Here is a 19,641-nt window from a genome sequence, read left to right as displayed (position 1 = left end):
TTGGTCAGAGAGGCCCATTGGAGGGCCCTATAGAAGGGCAAAAATCTTCCCATGTATGGCCACTTTTAGTGTGATCACTTCCTCTGTGTGATTAATGGGTCATGTTGTCAGGGCTTGCAGCAGGTGAAGCTTGGGCAGATCATGTGCGTACAAAGCAAGTGACTTGGATAGATTAGGGGCCTGGCCATGCATTCAGGGCCATTGTGCTTATACTGTAGCCCCATTTTTTTTAAGCAGTGTCAGCCTCCAAAGTTGGCCAGGTTACCCAATATATGGCGTTTTTATTTAGCCACGTATTTACTGATTTATTTATTGCTGTGCTTTGAATAACAGGTCTACTTCCACCTATACAGAGCACGTTTGGCTGTACAGCAACATTTTATTAGAAGCCAGAGGATCCTGGGAGTTGAACAATGGTTAAGCCCAATGGGCAGGGCTGCCATGGGATGGGCAGGGAGTACTTCAGTTTGGGGCCCATTGCCAAAAGGCTTAGACAGTCGGTATATATAAATATATTAAAGATACACTGAATAGATATCAGTGATATCACTGATTGATTCAGTGCTTGAAAAGGTATACAGTGCTTCCCCTAAGTTGGGCTCCCATCTATGTATTAATCTATTTCGCTATTAACAGTGCATGTAGAAACCTAAGTTAATAGCTATAAGACTAAGCAAGATTTTTGCCACCTTGGTCAATGATTACCAAGCTTGGTTCATGCCCTCAAAGTCAACTGCTTGTGAGGAGCAAACCAACCCATCCTGGGACTTGGGATCTTTCCCTAAATCTTTATCTTCTTTGCTGTCTGTAATGTGGATGCAGTTATTGTTAGTCTCTACAGTGTAAAATTTACCTTAAGTTTTTGGTCTTCTCCATCGACTTGAAAACTGTCAATTTCATCAGATCCTGACCTCGTTTCCCCCCTTCTGGTACCTCACCTCGAAAGACAGAATTTTGGCACTCAACCTTGGTTAGTTTTTTCACACTTTGATTCTTCTTTCACCAGATTGTCCTTGGACCATGCTTACATTAAAGCAACCTTGATCTAGTTCCCTACTATTAACTGTTTCCTGGCTAGCTGTCTCCCTACGCGTTAACTCTGTTAACCCCTTTCTGGCTTGACTGCCTACTCAGTTTCCTGCTTGTTGACTTACCTGTTGCAGACTTCCATGTTATAATCAAATAGCACTGCCAATAGCAGCCCAGCAAGATGTTCATGCAACTTTTCTGCACAAATCCCAAGGGCATTTCTCAGGTACCCTACCCAGTGCAGATCTTTATATATTGCCATATGTACAAGACATGTATTTTCTCAAAGGCACCTGATAAAAATTTTCTGTCTAGCCCAATCGCCTTTGCTGATATTGGTGGCCTTGCCTCCCACCAAACAAGCATCAAATATTGTACAAGACGAAATTTTGTATGATAATATTGGTGCGTGTATGGACACCTTTAGGGTTTGTTTATACAGAGCTCATTTTCTACTCTGCTGCTGTGACAATTTGCAGTTGGTCTTTTAAAGGCAAAGCAGCATGCCCTCCTAATATCTGTAGGGGTACCAGGTCCTGACAGGGACATGGCATAATTAGTGAGATAAAAGCACAGTGTAATTCTGCATCAAATTAACATCACAGCAGTTTCCAATAGATGACAAAATTTTTTAGATTAATTTTACTCCTTGCTGCAATACTCCTTTCCATTCTATTTTAGCTTTTCTGGTAGCTTTTTGCATGTTTATTGGCCACCATGTACCTGATAAAACTTTCAGTTGTTTTGAGCTGTTCAATTTAAATTCCTTAAAAGCACATTTTTATTTACCAAAACTGGTCAACATCTGGATGCTAAGTCAGTGTTACCCTAGCAACCAGTATAAATGCCAGTCGGGGGAGATACAAAACAAAATGATGAGGAATTCAAAACACAAAAATAAAACCTATTGAAAACTTGTTCTCATCAGCTTTGTAACCGGCAGCTTTAAGCTGGACACCCTCTTGGGACATTTACAAAGCTCACCCCAGGGGAGACAATTGCAACTCATCTTCATAGTTAAATGGCACCTATTGCTAATAATGAGTTCTGCCATTAAAACATTGGGGGTAAACAATAGCGCTACACAATATTTGCACCCCCCAACTACCTATTATGGCAGTCCCCAACAGCAGCCATGCTGGGGGCACAGACACGCACATGCTGAACAAGGCCCTAGAGCTCAGAACACTCTTTAAATTGGACAGTTTTTAAAATCTCCCTCCTTGTGGAAGCAGTGATGAGTCTTCATTTCACTGGATTTCAATTTAATGGGATAAAAGGGACTGTTTTATAAATTACACCTGTATTGGAGCTCCCCAGGCCCAGACTGGCAATCTGTGGATTCTGTTAGGCTGATGGCAGACGAGGCGTAGTGCGGATATTTTCGGCAAGCGGAAAAGCACATAAAAACGCAAGACTTCTCTCGCGTTTTTATGCGTATTTCGGCTACAAGTGCCTGCACCTGAGCATATCTCATTCATTCGGGTGCAGGCACATGTAGGAGGCGTAAGGCGGTATTTTCAGCAAGCGCTTTTCCACTTGCCGAAAATATCTGCCTTACGCCTCGTCTGCCATCAGCCTTACATGCCAGAGGGGCTGAAGTAAGATGCAATTGATGGTGACTACAGGGTGCTGCTGCCATGAGGTGAGTTGAAAAACCCGCCTCAGGGGACAGCTCCCCCCATATTACCAAGGGAAGCCAAAAGCCACTCCGGGTAACTTTAAGATCCAAAATTCCTATTTTTAAATCAGAATTTCGGCTCTTCTGCACTAGCACTTGAGCCCTCCTTGACTCATGCAATACTTAAAAAGTAAGCACATGGGGGACATGCCCGGGGCTGTTATAAGATGCTATAGACAGTCACTGGACAGTTATTGGGCCTGTGTGGGGCTGCTTAGTACACTTAAAATGCGATGGCTTATTGTGAATCTCGAACATGGTTCCCTTTCTTTAAAGGTGTTTGAATTTGCCATCTTGGGTTTCATAAACCACTGTACCAGTCCTCTGCTCACAATTACACAGTCCTGTCTTAGGCTAAGGGCACACAAAGCTGTTTCTTGACCTGCATAGAAATGCATGCAGAGGAAAAACATTGCAAATGTTGCACTCCAATACACTCTTTGCTGTAAGTGCCCTGACAGGCACAGCGTCGGTATACGTGCACAAGGTACTGATTCTGGTGCAAAAAATCACATTGTTAAAAGTCAGACTCCATGCCTTTAGAACATATACAGGTAAATGTACATAAATAGATAATTTTTTCTACTATTTTCTACATATGTTTGAATTTTATAAATAATTGTAAATCTTTGTTTGTAAGAATTGATCAACCACATTCCAAATGCTTCATCTTCCTCCCTCAGTGAAAGAATGTAGTCACAACAAAGAATGATGGAATCTCAGAAATATTCACTGAACTGGCAACTGTTTCCAATATCCACCCCTACAGTGCCTAATCCCTTACGGCCTGTACTAAAATTTACAAGCGATCCATTCAGCAGCTGTGTTGCGTGCCACATTTTACTTTCGATTCGTGCTCTGTCAATGGAAAGCCTATGTGAATTGTCTTAATTTCCTTAAAAAGCCCTGATTGTTAAATGGGAAAAAACCAGCATACAGTATGTCATAAATAGTAAAAACTGAACTTTTGCAAATATGTATGGGGTAGAAGGATGCCACTTGGGCATCACCACTTTTTTAAGCAGGGTTGGCATTTTTACATATCCAGGCTACATGCATGCATCCTTAGGGGGAGATTCAGCAACACTGCAGTCACTAGGGGTAATTTCCCTGATAGAATTGCGGCCGATGCATTAAAATGTGTCCATCAGACACAATTGCACAGAAAACCGTCAAAATAATGTCTGTGCTCCTATTCCTTAGGAGCATGTGTACTGCATCAACTGATTTGTACCACTGAGGAAACCCACAAAGGCTCCCCTGCATAAATAGATAAACATTCTCAAAATGTGCTACTGGGCATTGGCACCAAGCACAACTACTGAAGCAGCTTTGGATACAAGTACCTTTAATTAATGGAGAAAATTTGCACAACGATACAATGTTCCTAGCAAACTTTTTAAAACATTTGCAACTTCAAGACATCGGCATCACCAAGGATTGAATGAAGAAAGTACAAGAAATGTATGAATCTCAGAATCCACAGAATATAAAACCTTAATGACCTGAAGGGATTCCTAGGTAGGCCTGTCAATATGCAAGTATGTATGTGAATATATTTAACTGTATTCATCTATTCAGACTGCCTGAATTAAGGTACATCATACCATTAATTGTCCTTCTAGCCTCTATAATAAACAACATGCTACTTTACATTACTATGATGATAGGTTAAAGGAGGTGGCATTGGGTGGCATGTGGCTCGTCTAGACATCATTGGCATAAGCACTGGCATCACTAATATCACTGGTTCTGCCTTTACTGTTAAAAACACTATGGCACCTTTGTTCCAGAATAATTTTATCAATAGCTGTCTAATTTTCCTTCCTTTGCTGATCCCTTTTTTGTGTGTACCACCAACTTACCCTTACATTTACCTCGTTTATCTCCATTTCTGGAACCCTTTCCCCCCGAGACACAATAAAGACATCCAGGTTTTGGGATAGAGAAGGTCACAGCTTTAATTACAGATTAAAATAAATTTTTATTAACATTAACTTGTTTTAACTTTAACATATCCAGGGGCGATTCTGGACATATCGCCGCCTGAGGGTCCGGGGGCGGTGAGATCGCTAGTGCAGAGAGCGCAATTGCGCTCTCTGCACTAGAAGAGCCGAATTTCCGGTTTAAAAACCGGAAATTCGGCTCTTAAAGTTACCAGGAGCGGCTTTTTGCCGCCCCTGGTAACTGGGGCGCTTCTGCCGCCTGAGGCGAGTTTCTCAACTTTTGCAACAAACAATTCGGAGTGCCTGCCCATCTTCCTATTTGATTTCCTGTGATGGCTCCCTTTGCTGAATGGTCTGGGGCATGAGCACCCGGACCCACCGTCACTGTGGGTAAGAGTTTACATTCACAAAAAAGTGTGATCATACTCTATTTTGTTATTGAGTTTCTCAACTCGCCTAATGGCAGAAGCGCCCCTGAACATATCCAAGGAATGCTTGCCCAAACCACCACTGCTATACTCCTTCCTGGGCTACCTGGCATGCTGGCCACCCAACCCCGTAGGGGGCAGATGGGCAAGTGAGAACCAGGCAACCAACTTGTCACCCCTCTTGCGGGACTCATGCCCGACAAGAGCCTGCATCAGCACCAGTCGGCTATTCAGCCGTAACAATATATGGCCATAGGCCCCCCGGGCAAGCATTCCACTGCCCGCTGTGACAACAAAAATTTTTGGACCCAAGTGAGTCCCCACATGACATTATTATAACCTCTCCTATAGGGCAGGTGAGAGGGATGCTGCTCCACTTCTTTTTCAAAATGGTGATGCCTCTTTAGGGCTCTGGCACACGGGGGAGATTAGTCGCCCGCGATTAACTCCCTGTTCGCGGGCGACTTATCTCCCCCGTGTGCCAGAGCCCTTAGTGCGCTGCACCCAAGTCTCCTCTCCCCCCACTACCGCGTCACTTCCTGTTCCTCCTTGCCCTGTCACTGCCCTCCTCCCTGTGCTGCAGGCTGTCCGGAGTCCCTATTGTGTGCTGTAAGGGTTAATTTTAACCTTCACACTGTCTGGGCCTTGGAATCCCACTTGTTACCAATAAACTGAGTAAGGTGGGAAGTTAGGCATGAAACTAATGGGGCGGCACTCCCACCCGGCAGCTGACTTGCTGGCTCCAGTCTGACAAAATTGTCCCTGTCAGCAGCTGTTTGGGGTCTCCTGATAGACTGCAAATGTATTTCCAAGTCAATTCACAGCCAATAGCTGCAGGGCTACATGTGGTAAAAGCCTGCATTGTTCATGGCATGTCCTAATTGATGAATATTTGTGTACTCTTCTGTAGTGCAAAGGATTCTGATTAACTTATAAGAAACTAATTGCATGTATTCACATTAAGTATCTTTATTAGGGAGATAATCAATTATGCAAACATTTGACACAGAATAATGTCCTGTCCTAGAATCTCTTTGATTATGTAAAGTATGTAGAACATAATCGTAAGCTCCAAGAGCAAAACAAGTCCATAAATCCAATCAGCTAGTAACATGGCTGTGCTTCAGATCCCACTAGTTAGGGTCAATATACTGTAGTTATTATCCTTTCCTGTTTGTTTGATACTTAACACTTATTATATTTATTGCAGAAAAGTTGTTCTTTGGTGCTCCTAGGCTCCTGTTGAAAGACTACTTGGCACTAGCATCCCTTTTAATGTCTGTGGCTTTTTATAAAAAAATTGTATGATTATCCCTAAGATGTTCTCCTTTGAGATAATGCTACAGAGACAGCTCTATAAGGGAGTAACTAAAACGCTCAATTTTAGACGTGCAGACTTTGCCAGTATAAGGGCATCTCTGCAATGTGTCAACTGGGAAAGGCTTTTCATGGGGTTAGACACAGAAGGAAAATGGAACATCTTTAAAACATTGCTTTGCAAGTATACACAACAGTATATTCCCCTTGTAAGCAAGGAGAGGCATCGCAAAGCAAAACCTTCATGGCTGAATAAAAGAGTTAAGGTTGAGGTTGGTAATAAAAAACGTGCTTTTAAAGCATTCAAGTTAGCTGGGACAGCGGAAACTTTCATCAGGTACAAGGAAGCAAATAAAGCATGCAAAAAAGCTATCAGGCAAGCTAAAATAGAGATGGAAAGGGATATTGCAGCTAGGAGTAAAAAGAATCCAAAATTATTTTTTAATTATGTGAATAGTAAAAAAATGAAGCAAGAAGGGGTGGGAACTTTATTATCACGGGGGGGTACGTTGGTTGATGAGAATGGGGAAAAACCAGAAATTTTGAACTCTTATTTTTCATCTGTCTATACATCTGAGGAGCCAGATAATGAAGGCTTCCCTTTTAATTTACCCAGTGCTAGTAATTTAGCTACTGACGCGTGGGTCACTCGGGAGGAAATTCAAAAGAGACTTGAACATGTAAAGGTAAACAAAGGTCCAGGACCGGATGGGATTCATCCCAGGGTATTAAATGAGCTGAGCGCTGTGATTGCCAAGCCTCTTCACATAATTTTTCAGGATTCGTTGAGGTTTGGCATGGTGCCGAGAGACTGGCGGATTGCTAATGTGGTGCCGTTATTTAAAAAGGGATCTCATTCTCAGCCTGAAAACTATAGGCCTGTTAGTCTGACATCAGTAGTAGGAAAGCTTCTGGAAGGGGTAATAAGGGATAGGATAGTTGAATACATTGCAGTTCACAATACTATTAGTTTGTGCCAGCATGGTTTTATGCGTAACAGATCTTGCCAGACTAATTTAGTTGCCTTTTATGAGGAGGTGAGCAGGAACGTTGATGCTGGAATGGCAGTTGATGTCATCTACTTAGATTTTGCTAAAGCGTTTGATACAGTACCTCACAGAAGGTTAATGATCAAATTGAGGAATATTGGCCTAGAACATAATATTTGTAATTGGATAGAGAACTGGCTGAAGGATAGAGTACAAAGAGTGGTTGTAAATGGAACATTTTCTAATTGGGCCAGTGTGGTTAGTGGAGTACCGCAGGGGTCAGTCCTTGGTCCTTTGCTTTTTAACTTGTTTATTAATGACCTGGAGGTGGGCATAGACAGTACTGTTTCTATTTTTGCTGATGACACTAAATTGTGCAAAACTATAAGTTCCATGCAGGATGCTGCTGCTTTGCAGAGCGATTTGACAAAATTGGAAAACTGGGCAGCAAACTGGAAAATGAGGTTCAATGTTGACAAGTGCAAAGTTATGCACTTTGGTAGGAATAATATAAACGCGAACTATCTACTGAATGGTAGTGTGTTGGGGGTATCCTTAATGGAGAAGGGTCTAGGGGTTTTTGTAGATCACAAGTTGTCTAATTCCAGGCAGTGTCATTCTGTGGCTACTAAAGCAAATAAAGTGCTGTCTTGTATAAAAAAGGGCATTGACTCAAGGGATGAGAATATTTTTGCCGCTTTATAGGTCCCTGGTAAGGCCTCACCTTGAGTATGCAGTGCAGTTTTGGGCTCCAGTCCTTAAGAAGGATATTAATGAGCTGGAGAGAGTGCAGAGACGTGCAACTAAACTGATAAAGGGGATGGAAGATTTAAGCTATGAGGTGAGACTGTCGAGGTTGGGGTTGTTTTCTCTGGAAAAGAGGCGCTTGCGAGGGGACATGATTACTCTGTACAAGTACATTAGAGGGGATTATAGGCAGTTGGGGGATGTTCTTTTTTCCCATAAAAACAATCAGCGCACCAGAGGTCACCCCTATAGATTAGAGGAACGGAGCTTCCATTTGAAGCAGCGTAGGTGGTTTTTCACGGTGAGGGCAGTGAGGCTGTGGAATGCCCTTCCTAGTGATGTGGTAATAGCAGACTCTGTTAATGCCTTTAAGAGGGGCCTGGATGAGTTTTTGAACAAGCAGAATATCCAGGGCTATTGTGATACTAATATCTACAGTTAGTATTACTGGTTGTATGTATATAGTTTATGTATGTGAGTGTATAGATTGGTTAGTATAGGTTGTGTGCTGGGTTTACTCGGATGGGTTGAACTTGATGGACAATGGTCTTTTTTCAACCCTATGTAACTATGTAACTAACTATGTAACTATGTTTTTGTAAATATCTTTTCCTCATTATGATGTACGTTTTTCAGTTTTATTTCTATTTTTATTCTCCTTTTAGCTTATCTAATCAACTTTGTGTCATAGCCTTCTTCCTCACACCTGACACTATTTTTCAGAGTCCTTCTTACCTCTTTATGTCCTATTGAACAGGGAATAGAGAACAATATTCAGCCACCTCTTATGGTGACAACTCATATTCAGGATAAACCCATAGCAATCTGTAGATTTGCAATATAAACTTGTCTCCCATCTACCATTATCAGGGAAAATTACCAAGTCAGGGAAGTTAACACTTGGGGTATAAGTGCATTGAGCTGGACTCAAATATGAATTTCACAACATTCACTGTTCTATTAGCCAATGATGTGCAGTAAATTGATCACCTGGTTGGTAGGGGATCAGTTGATGACATCATGCGGAATTGAAGGAAAACGTCTGTTGGTTGGAGTTGGTTAGCACATCAAAAACTTGCTGTTTGCAAAACAAGCTCTTCCTCTCAGTCTGAAAGCGCTGGATTTTCAAGAAGAAGGTGAGTGATTTCCTAATCATAAAGGTATTCATTAATAATGGAGGTTTCTTTGTAACTACTGATATCATCATATTTTTGCAAGAAGTACATATCAAAATACACAAGTTCTGATGAGCCACATGACACAAACTATATCATGAAACAACAATTAAATCTGATAGCATTACCAGGCCCCATTCATAAGCATATATTTTACTGTTTTTATGCCTTGTGTAAAGTAAGGTTTTAACCTAGTGGAAGTCACTGTATATACATCTTAATATAAAAATGTAAACTTTGCAGGACTGTGGCTTTGTGCTTTTTGTGACTTAGTAGTAACTTCTAATATTCTTAGAAATATCAGTACATTTTCATACCCTTCAACTGTCCCAGTTTTTTGGGACAGACACAGTACCAACCCCTAGAATTTACATTTTTCACATTGGTTTCAGCTAAGGAAAGGGAGGCATAGAGAGACAAGCAGGGTGGGTGCAAAAGTTTATGGCATTCTGCTTGTAGGAAATGCTTTCAGTCTATCCATTTCTACAGCAATCTAACTGTACTTATTGGCCATTTCTGCAGCACTTGTACTGGCATGGGTGGGCTTAACAGAGTACTTATTAGCCATTTCTGCAACACTTTTACTGGCATGTGTGAGGTTAATAGAGTGCTCATTGGCCATTTCTGCAGTGATCTATAAACATGTCTGAACAGGGGATATATATGGTTTTTATTAGGTCATGGTATATGTGGGGTGTGGATAAAAGCTGTGTGTGGTTCAATTAGATATGCCCCTCTTTCTAATTTTCAAATGTTGTGAGGAATGCATTTTGCTAGTTACTTTGTTATTTTGGATATTGGGGTCATTACTACAGAGTTGTCAACCAACTCCATGTCATGATGGAGATAATGATCCAGTCCTGGCTTTTTTTAAGGCCTGAATTCCATTTCACGCTACATGATAACATGAAATAAGGTCTCAAGGCCTGGAGTGGATCATTATCTCTCTCATGACATTGGGTTGGTTTACAGCTCTGTAACTATATCCCCAGGCAGAAGGGCAAGAGCATAAGGATTATAAGACTTGTACCTCAAGCTCATGCAGAGTGCACTTTTAACTGTGCTGTGTCTGAATGACTGCAAGTTAGATGGCAGAATTAGGGGTGCCTATGTGCCTCCCCATTCCATCACTGTATTTATGGGGAAAGCCGCAGGTCTTTTATGTTCCAAAACAGAGCACAGAGACCTGCTGCAATTCATGTAGAGCTGAGAAATTCTGAATCTACTCTCTTGAAATTACACACACACAGGGGACAAATATTAAGTAAAGCTTTGAGAACATGGCTACAGCTGGCATTTTCTTTTTATTTTAATCTTAACTGAGTTCATTGTTTTCTGCTTTTGAAATTTGTAAAAATGCATTTTTTTGATTTTTGAGCTTTCAGTTTTCCAGAATGTTGCGTAAACCTAGCAGTCTGGGAAGAAAGAAAGATTGGGCCTTTGACTACAATGGAATCTATAGACTAGGTATGGAACATAATGAGTACTCTAATACAGTGCTGTCCAACTTCTGTTGTACCGAGGGCCGGAATTTTTCCGACCTACGTGGTGGAGGGCCGATAATGGAAGCCAGTTTTGACCACTCCCCTTTTTGAAACTGCACCCACTTGAAACCACACCCATGTTATCACATGACCATACCCATATTAATGGTTGTAGTACAGCAAAAACCTGCCATACCCTGCAATACCCTGCCTGTGTGTGTGCCATACTCTGCCTTCCCTACCCTGCCTGTGTGTGCAATACTCTGCCTGCCCTACCCTGCCTGCCTGCCATACTTTCACTGTGTGTGCCATTCTTGGCTGGTTTGTGCCATACTTGGCCTGTGTGTGCCATACTCTGCCTTTCCTACCCTGCCTGCGTGTGCCATACTTTCACTGTGTGTGCCATTCTTGGCTGGTTTGTGCCAAACTTGGCCTGTGTGTGCCATACTCTGCCTGCCCTACTCTGCCTGTGTGTGCCATACTCTGCCTGCCCTACTCTGCCTGTGTGTGCCATACTCTGCCTTCCCTACCCTGCCTGTGTGTGCCATACTTTGCTTGCCTTATGCTGCCTGTGTGTATGCCTACAGTGACACAATGCTGGCACTGCTCCTACAGTCTGCACAATAACTATATATTAAAAAACTTTTTAATTGCAGTACCACCTCAGTATATGTTCTTTTGGTAGTATGCAGGGATTATTTGTGGGTTTCTACTGCTCCTGAGGTGTGAACAGGGCAACAATGTGGGTGATTACAGCCTGAGCCTGAGGTGTGAACACTCCAGGGGGGGAACAATGTAGGGATTAAAAGGTGTGAACAACACAGGGGATTACATATTTAAACAATACAGCCTGATTACAGCCTGAATCTGAGGTGAGAACCATGCAGGTGGGGGCAGTTAATCACAGTACTGATACCATTTAAAGCTTACACAAGAGTAAGCCATCAAAGCAGCCAGACAGGTGAGGGGCCACACAGAGGGGGGTCGCGGGCCGCCAGTTGGACAGCACTGCTCTAATATATAGTAGTATGTAGTTGAGTAGTTTTACCAGTCAGATCATTATTAGTTTACAGATCTACTAAGTTCAAATACAATTTGCTCAGGTTCAGTAACCTATAGGAACCAATTAGTAGGTAACATTTACTGCTCACCTTCTACTGCAGGACCTGCTGGTTCCATGCATATTACAAGTTGCATATTTCATGTTGTATATTACATATACATCCTTGTGGTGAAACAGATTTCTTTTCAGTTCCTTCCTATCAGTGTTTGCATAGAGGACAAACAAGGAATAGAAAGATCCAAAGGTCTAAAAAGAGGTTCAGAGCACAGAGAATGAGGAGAGGTAAAGTAATCTCAGGGCCAAACTTATTAACATTGCTTTTCCCTCAATGCAAATTTGATTTTTTTTTCATGTGCAGAAAGTATGGGGTGTATTATACTTTATAATCTATGGTGTTTATTTGTTACAATGCAATTCTTCTGCAAATTTTTGGAATCAGATACCTTCTTGTTATACCCCACAAATCCCTTCCTAGCACTGTCATTCCCATGCACAGCTCTTCATTCTAATGCTCAACTCCCAGCACCAGTCCTTGAACACATTGGTGAAAGGTCATATTTTGGTTCACTTTCCCCCCCCCCATACAATAATAATGACCTAACAATAACTAATTGTAAATAAAATGTTGCTCTGCGGGCACTAACATTTTTGTTTTTCTTTCTCAGTCTACCTTAGGAATAGGAACTGGTATTACCGGAAGTTTAGACATCAAACTTTAGTAATTAAAATTCTGCTATAAAGTAAGTAAACTCAAAATGAATGCATTGGAAGGTATAGGAACCTAGCAAAGATGTACCCCCCCAGCCCAATATTAACTAATGTGTATAAATGAAAGGCATATTAAAAATGGCTTCCTGACTTTTGTAAGAATAAATATTCCCTCTCTGTACACCATTGAGAATCAGTGGTGCCCAGATTACCCACATGGAGTATAGCCATGGCACCACTTTAGAATCTACCACTTGCATTACAGTGAGAGATACTTTTTCTTACAAATCCGAATAAGTGGAGGTACCGAGTAGGGTGATATAGCAGAGCTGTTAGTAGCCAATCTACTGCCCACTAGCTAATGAGTAGATTCCAATCGGCGTTTTGGGCACTCATGCATTATAAGCTCACACTATAACACATAGCTCATGGGTTGATATGATGGAAATTATGAGTACAATGCTGTATGGACTGCTTGTGATTAAAGCCTATATACTGTACGTACAGATAGTAAACACAATCAAAGCATCCTATGTTATATAGCCTTTAGACTCACATCATAAAGCCAGTGAAGGATGGGTGCTCCTGTCATACCATAGGGTCCTGAAGATGCATATCTGGCATTTGACTTTAGACTAAAGTGTTTATAGGTGTATGGTCATATTGACCAATGGCAGTGTAGTAAGCTTTACTGTCAATTACTGTCATTACTGGTGTGGGACTGCTTAGCCTCAAGTAAAAGTGGTGTGCAAAAACTTAGCATAGTTAGAAAACCGACATAAGCTGTGCATTTTTACTAAATACACCACTTCTGGCTTTTTATTCCCGCATTGATTTCAGTGCACTTCACATAGTCAGGTGGTGGGACGCAACTGCATCATTTCCAGGGTACCCCTTTTTTACACTAGATTTTTTCACTTTTTTAATATAAAATGATATTTTTACCTGAGTGTGATATGTTACTCTTATGCCTTCCTACTAAGGGCCTGCCACTGCCTATGGTGCCATGAAAAAAGGCACATGTGGTAGATGTTTAACATATTCTTAAGTAGTTCCAAAGTCTTTTGGTCCACTATATCCTTACTATACAGCCTTTATGATTTTATTAAATACTGTGTAACTTCATTAAAAATCTTTCACTATATATAACTGTAATTATCCCTCATTCCATATTGCAAACGTCCCCAACAGTTGCTCATAATTAAGTTTATCCTTGGACCTGCCTATAGAGCTGCACAGACACACTGTCATTTTATTTGCACTCAAAGCCTTTAAAAATGGGCATAATGTGAATGCTCTGATATAATAAAAAATAAGAATGTTCTTTAAGCTGAATTTAATCTGTTGCTTCTTCATAGTACCTTCAAGATGAGACACAGGCAGAAAACACCCAGCAAGAACGAAACAGTGCAAGAAATATAGGACAGCTTTGGCAAAATGCATAAAAAAAATGTTAATAATAAAATGTAATAAATGCAATTATAACAAGCCATTTGCCTGCCAGAGCTTATTGGTTGATATAGGCTCCATAGATCATCCCAAACAAACCTCCAAGAATACAAGCCAGTACCTATCATTGCCATGTCAGTACCAGTCTCAATATAGTGGAAGAGTTATACAAATACTCTAGAGCTGTTCACCAAATTCAAAGCTCTCTGGTTGACTTGAGTATTTCAGAATTATACAGAAAAATATAAAGGGTTGTAGTAAGAACCCCCTACATCTCAGGACTACCGGTATATACCGGAACCCCCCTCTTTCCCTTCTCAATTTCATATTTTTCTGTCCCCTCTTTTCATACCTTTTTTTTCTTCCTCTCATCCCCTCTATCCCTTTCCCTCAAGGCAAGGGCACTATTTGTGCTCTCATATTAAAGGAACAGCCTATATTTGGGTAATTCTGTGATTTAACAATATAATTTTCTTACAATAGAAAGAAGTTTTACTAACTGATTAGGTCTTAAGCTATTACCACAACTATTACATGACAAATAATGTTTCATATTTTATCTTATTTTATTTTTAAATTATTTTTAAGGTACAGATGAAGCGCTGGGTGGAAGAGTTATAAGTTATAACCCAAAACTTAACTAGTTACAAACAGGATAGCCTTTGTTATCTTGTGCCATGTCTCTGCTGTGTCAGGGGGAAAAAAAGCCTTCTTGGGCTGTTATTCTGTTTTCAGACAGCAGGTGGTGCCTGGAAAGTAACGTGAACGTTCTGCCTTATCTTTATGTTCTTTTTTCTGGAATGTGGGAAGCGCTAAGAGTGATTAAAGGGGACCTGTCACCCTAAGAAATAACTCCAAATTATTTTCTTATTGTTAGTTGAGCAAAATAAACTTTACTTACTCTATATAAATAATATAAATCTTGTTTCCTTCCGTATTGGAATTACTCAATCAAAGCAAGCAGGCAGGCACCATTTTGTGGACACTGTTATGAAGGCAAGCTTTGTATCATGCCAAAATCTTGTTTATGTGCCAGAATGGGGGGCCTTATTGCCATGCCCATGCACTGGCTACACAATTAGATGATGAGGAGGGAGGGGAAAGTGAGATCTACGTAGTGCTGAACGGAAAGCTAAAGTTATTGTCTGCCCCGCCTCTATGCCTAAAGCATAGAGGTGGGGCAACCAATATATGATTGACAGCTGGGATTTTTAAATTCCTTTACAATGGGTTTGGATGTGTTAATATAAAAATGAATTTGGGTGTCATGTTTAATTTGAAAAGGACTTTTATTATACAGCTTTTTATGTCTGGGTGACAGGTCCACTTTAAGATGACCCCCTGGTAAAAGCAAATAGAGCACTAGTCTCTGCTGTGGGTAATTACACACTGGGATGTTTCTGGGCACTGCATGTATGTAGGTATAACTTTATTTATAAAGCGCCACAAGGGTACGCAGCTCTGTACAATCTAACAATATACAAAATTACACACAGGGAGGACAAGTGTTATAATAAATACAATAAATAAGTATAAATACACAGGGAGTAAGAGCCATGTGGTATGAGACACAGTAGGAAGGAAGTCCCTGCCCCGTAGAGCTTACAATCTAAGTGGTAACCCTAATATCAAGATATAACTGCCTGGCCCAAATAACATAGCGTAGCGCTTTATAAATAAAGATATACATACATACATACATACACTGAAGAAGATCTAAGGCATTCCAGCAAGCACATTCACAAATGTGCCTGTCTTGGGTTTTACAATGTGTACTGAGTGACTAATCTCACTAGGAGCATCTATGTTTACAGGGTAATCTCCCTTTTCACGGCTAATCTCCCTGATATGACATCCCACCGGCGAGAATGTAAATCGCCAGTGGGATGGCATACGCGGCACCGCATATGCCATCCCACTGGCGATTTACATTCTCGCCGGTGGGATGTCATATCGGGGTGATTAGTCGCCCGCTTCAAGGGAGATTTGTCATGGGCGACTAATCTCCCCGTGTACCACAGCCGTAAAGGTGATACCTAAGATAATCATAGCAAGCTTTCAGAACATTTTAGTTCCTTTTTCAAGCTGATTACAATGAAACTGTGGTGCTACTGTATATATAATGTTGTATATATATATATATATATACACAACATTCAGCTCATAGATCAAATAACCAGAAAAAAGGAATATCTATCTGTGTGGAAGGTGTTAACAAAGTCATATAAACGGGGCCTGCAAGGGACAAATAGATAAGGTACAGGATAATGTGGATCTAAAGTGACTTGAAATAAATTAGGGTAAGTTACTGAAGTGTGAAGTAAATGGAATTCCATGTGATTAATCAGTCCAGTGTCTCTCCAGATGTTTGTATTTCTGGCTGGGTGCAGGCAGTTCTTAATCTATATAGTTTGCCATAAATCCAAGGCCCAGGTTCAGTCCCTTCTCCAGAGAGTTGAAAGTTTTCATTAATTTGTACTCCCATACCTTCCTTTCATTCTCTGTTTTTTTAGGAGCATCTAGTGGTGACCTTTTCATTGCAGTTTGGGGTAACTAAAATAGTTATCTTGTGATATTGCAACTGGTTGTAACCAGACACCTTTTGGGATGCCCAGCGCTTCATCTGTACTGCTTCCCCACACAATATTTTTAGCGTTCTCTTCCAAGTTACAGGAAGGATTTTTCAAATTTTAAAGCTAACTGGAGTTGACAGAAGCTGGATTGCTTTTGCCTTTTTCTGGCCAACTCACAAACACAAACATGATCAACTGTTTTGAAGCTCATAAATTATTTTGCTAAGAGCTACTGAATCAGATATTGGGTAATTGATCTTGTGTTTATACAAGTCTTGGAAATTAAAGTCAGAGCGTATGTTATTTCATATGACAACTTTTATTTCTTATGGCAACTTTTAATGAGCCATGTGACAAATTTGCCATTATATGGAATAATAAGAACAGTAATTATTATTATTATTATTGTTATTATTAACATGCATTTATAAAGCATCCACATATTCATATTGCCATGAATATATTGTCCTCCTGTAAAAAAAAGATATTAGAAGTCACCAAGAAGCTTCATGTCTATATTTGCTCAGGACCACAGACTGAGTACTTTAATGTAGATATTTTACAACTAAGGTTGCATTTGTTTGAATGATAATGACATTTCATTGGGCCATGTTAAATATGCCCTTGTAAGCTGTGATTAACTGCTAGCACCTTTATAAGGATATAATACACAAGACATGAATATCCTGTAAATTATTTCCTTATAAAGGGTACATTGTGATGTAATTGGTTATAATCGTTGCTTAGTGTTGAAATGTCTATCACATGACTCAATGAATTTTATGAATGGATATTTAAAGTCACCTTGGAGTTCCATGATGTTTATAAAAACCATGCAGTATAGTTAATCATTGTTATGAGGGTATATAATATGAGAACACATGCCTAGCTGAACTTCAGGAGTGGATGAACGAAAACTGGCTCAAACTAAATGCTGACAAGACTGAAGTTCTTGTCATTGGTGGCCAGCGCCTAACAGCAAAGCAGCTCCAGACACAGTCAACGCCACTGAGGTTAGGGAACTCAGATCTTGCTAGCTGCAACACTGTGCACAGCTTGGGGTTACTAATTGATGGGGAATTAAACTTCAGGAGCCAAATTTCAGCTGCGGTGAAACATTCCTTCTTTCACCTAAGGAATATTGCAAAAATTAAACACCTCATTCCTTCTGAGGTTCTTCCAACCCTAGTTTACACCTTCATCACGACTGGACTATTGCAATGCCCTCTATGCAGGCGTTCCAAATAAAGACCTACACCACCTGCAGCTAGTACAGAATGCTGCTGCAAGATTGCTAACAAGCCAACCCCGCCATTGCCACATAACACCAATCCTTCGCTCACTACACTGGCTACCCATAAAATGGAGAATGCTTTTCAAAATTGGCATGCTAACATTCAAATCCCTACATGGCCTCGGCCCTGGATACCTGAAGGACTTGTTGCAACTACGTCACACCTCCCACAATCTTAGATCAAATGGATCCAATAATCTGACCACCCCCAGAGTTCAACTGAAAACCTTTGGATCCAGAGCTTTCTGTCATGCTGCCCCTACCCTCTGGAATGCCTTGCCAAACGGGATCAAGACAGATCCAACCCTGGACACGTTTAAATGAAAACTGAAAAGCCACCTGTTTAATCTGGCATTTATGTCCACATAACTTTTCCTCTGCACACATAGATATGTACCGATCTGAGACAAGCTTATGTGCTTTGGGTCCCACGGGAGAAAAGTGCTTTACAAATGTTTCGTTGTTGTTTCGTTTCGTCGTTGTTGAGATATCATGATACCTGTAAAACCACATATATGGTTGGTGTTTGTGGCTCATTACAAGGTAACAAACAAAACTTGGGATGTCCAAAAGGGTAAAGAAACATATTAATGGCATAGCAAATAATGATAAACATTCAGCAATATGCAAACATTGTATAGAATTATAAAATGGATTAGCTACAGTGTCCTTTTAGATCATTGATAGGGTTTTCCCTGGAGCAAGGGGAGGAGATAGAGACAGAAACCTCTGATGCAGGAAGCCTATTTGCATGTGTAACACTTGTTTGGCTATAGAATGATAAAACCAGGCTAGTAGTTATGTGGGAGAATGGGTTACATGCAACTCTCTTTCTTAGGATAGGCCTTCGCTTAGGTGGAAGATACCTGACCGGAGCTAAGGGTGTAGTTAAACTACCATGCACTGTAGCTGTGTAGTGCAGGTGTAGTAAATGGACGCCAGAAAGGTTCTTCAGTTGAACTATAATACAAGTTTATTGTCCAAGACACAGTTGGTAAGCAGGGTTATCAAATACTCACAGACAGGCAGAAGTAGATGTTAATTGATAGTACACTCTGAGGAAGAAGAGAGGGTGTACACCATTTTATCCCACCTCTTGGTAGAGTCTGGGCAGGGAAAATACACCTTTCAGATCAATGCCCCTGTGGAGGTAGTCTGGGTAGATATCAGACCCTTCAGGTTGATAACCTCTAGTATATGAGTCCTCCGGGTGAATAGGGATCAGGGTTTTATTCTAACCTGTCACTATCTCTACTCCGTGGTCCTACACTGACCGGATAGGAGAAATACTCCCAGAACTAACTCTCCTTTGTTGGGGCTATTAAACTTCCCTTTCTTACTAGGTGCCAACTATGTCACTTTCCTGTGCTATAACAGACCTGCTGTGCTTACTAGATCTCGTTCACGGGGCCCTGTCCCCGACTTCTCCAGAGGGAGAAATTGCTTCTGGGGCCTATGTTCTGCTCCCAGGCTCAGTGGTCCTTCACCTGAGAAGCAGAGGCAGCCAAAGAGGAGGCCAAAAACCCTCAAGAAAAAGAACGGCATAAAACAGGTGCCGGTAGCTTAATCAATAATTACAAAATAAGTAATAGAATCAATAGGCAGCCGCTCATGCACAACCACAGCGAAAATAACTCAATTAGTTAGTTATTTAGATTAAATTAGTTATATACCGTGAAAAGTTGAGACCCGGGTGTGGAAACCCCGAGTCTATCACTCCCAATACACAGAATGAATAACATAAGCTGCGTCTCATTC

General features: G+C 40.9%; 1 long non-coding RNA gene across 2 annotated transcripts; it reads left to right on the top strand.

Moving 5' to 3' along the window:
- Nucleotides 1-9,169: 9,169 nt before the first annotated feature.
- LOC116411694 lies at nucleotides 9,170-14,057 on the top strand. Of its 2 annotated transcripts, none has more exons than XR_004223289.1 (5): nucleotides 9,170-9,273; nucleotides 10,698-10,779; nucleotides 12,049-12,141; nucleotides 12,525-12,599; nucleotides 13,926-14,057. It is a non-coding gene; the product is annotated as an uncharacterized LOC116411694 (long non-coding RNA). The 2 variants fall into 2 exon arrangements; XR_004223290.1 differs by having other exon boundaries at nucleotides 9,187-9,273; nucleotides 10,691-10,779.
- The last annotated feature ends 5,584 nt before the right edge of the window (nucleotides 14,058-19,641 follow it).

This window comes from Xenopus tropicalis, chromosome 6, assembly GCF_000004195.4.
Source record: "Xenopus tropicalis strain Nigerian chromosome 6, UCB_Xtro_10.0, whole genome shotgun sequence".
NCBI classification, from domain to species: Eukaryota; Metazoa; Chordata; class Amphibia; order Anura; family Pipidae; genus Xenopus; species Xenopus tropicalis.
This window is presented reverse-complemented; position numbering and strand designations above follow the sequence as displayed.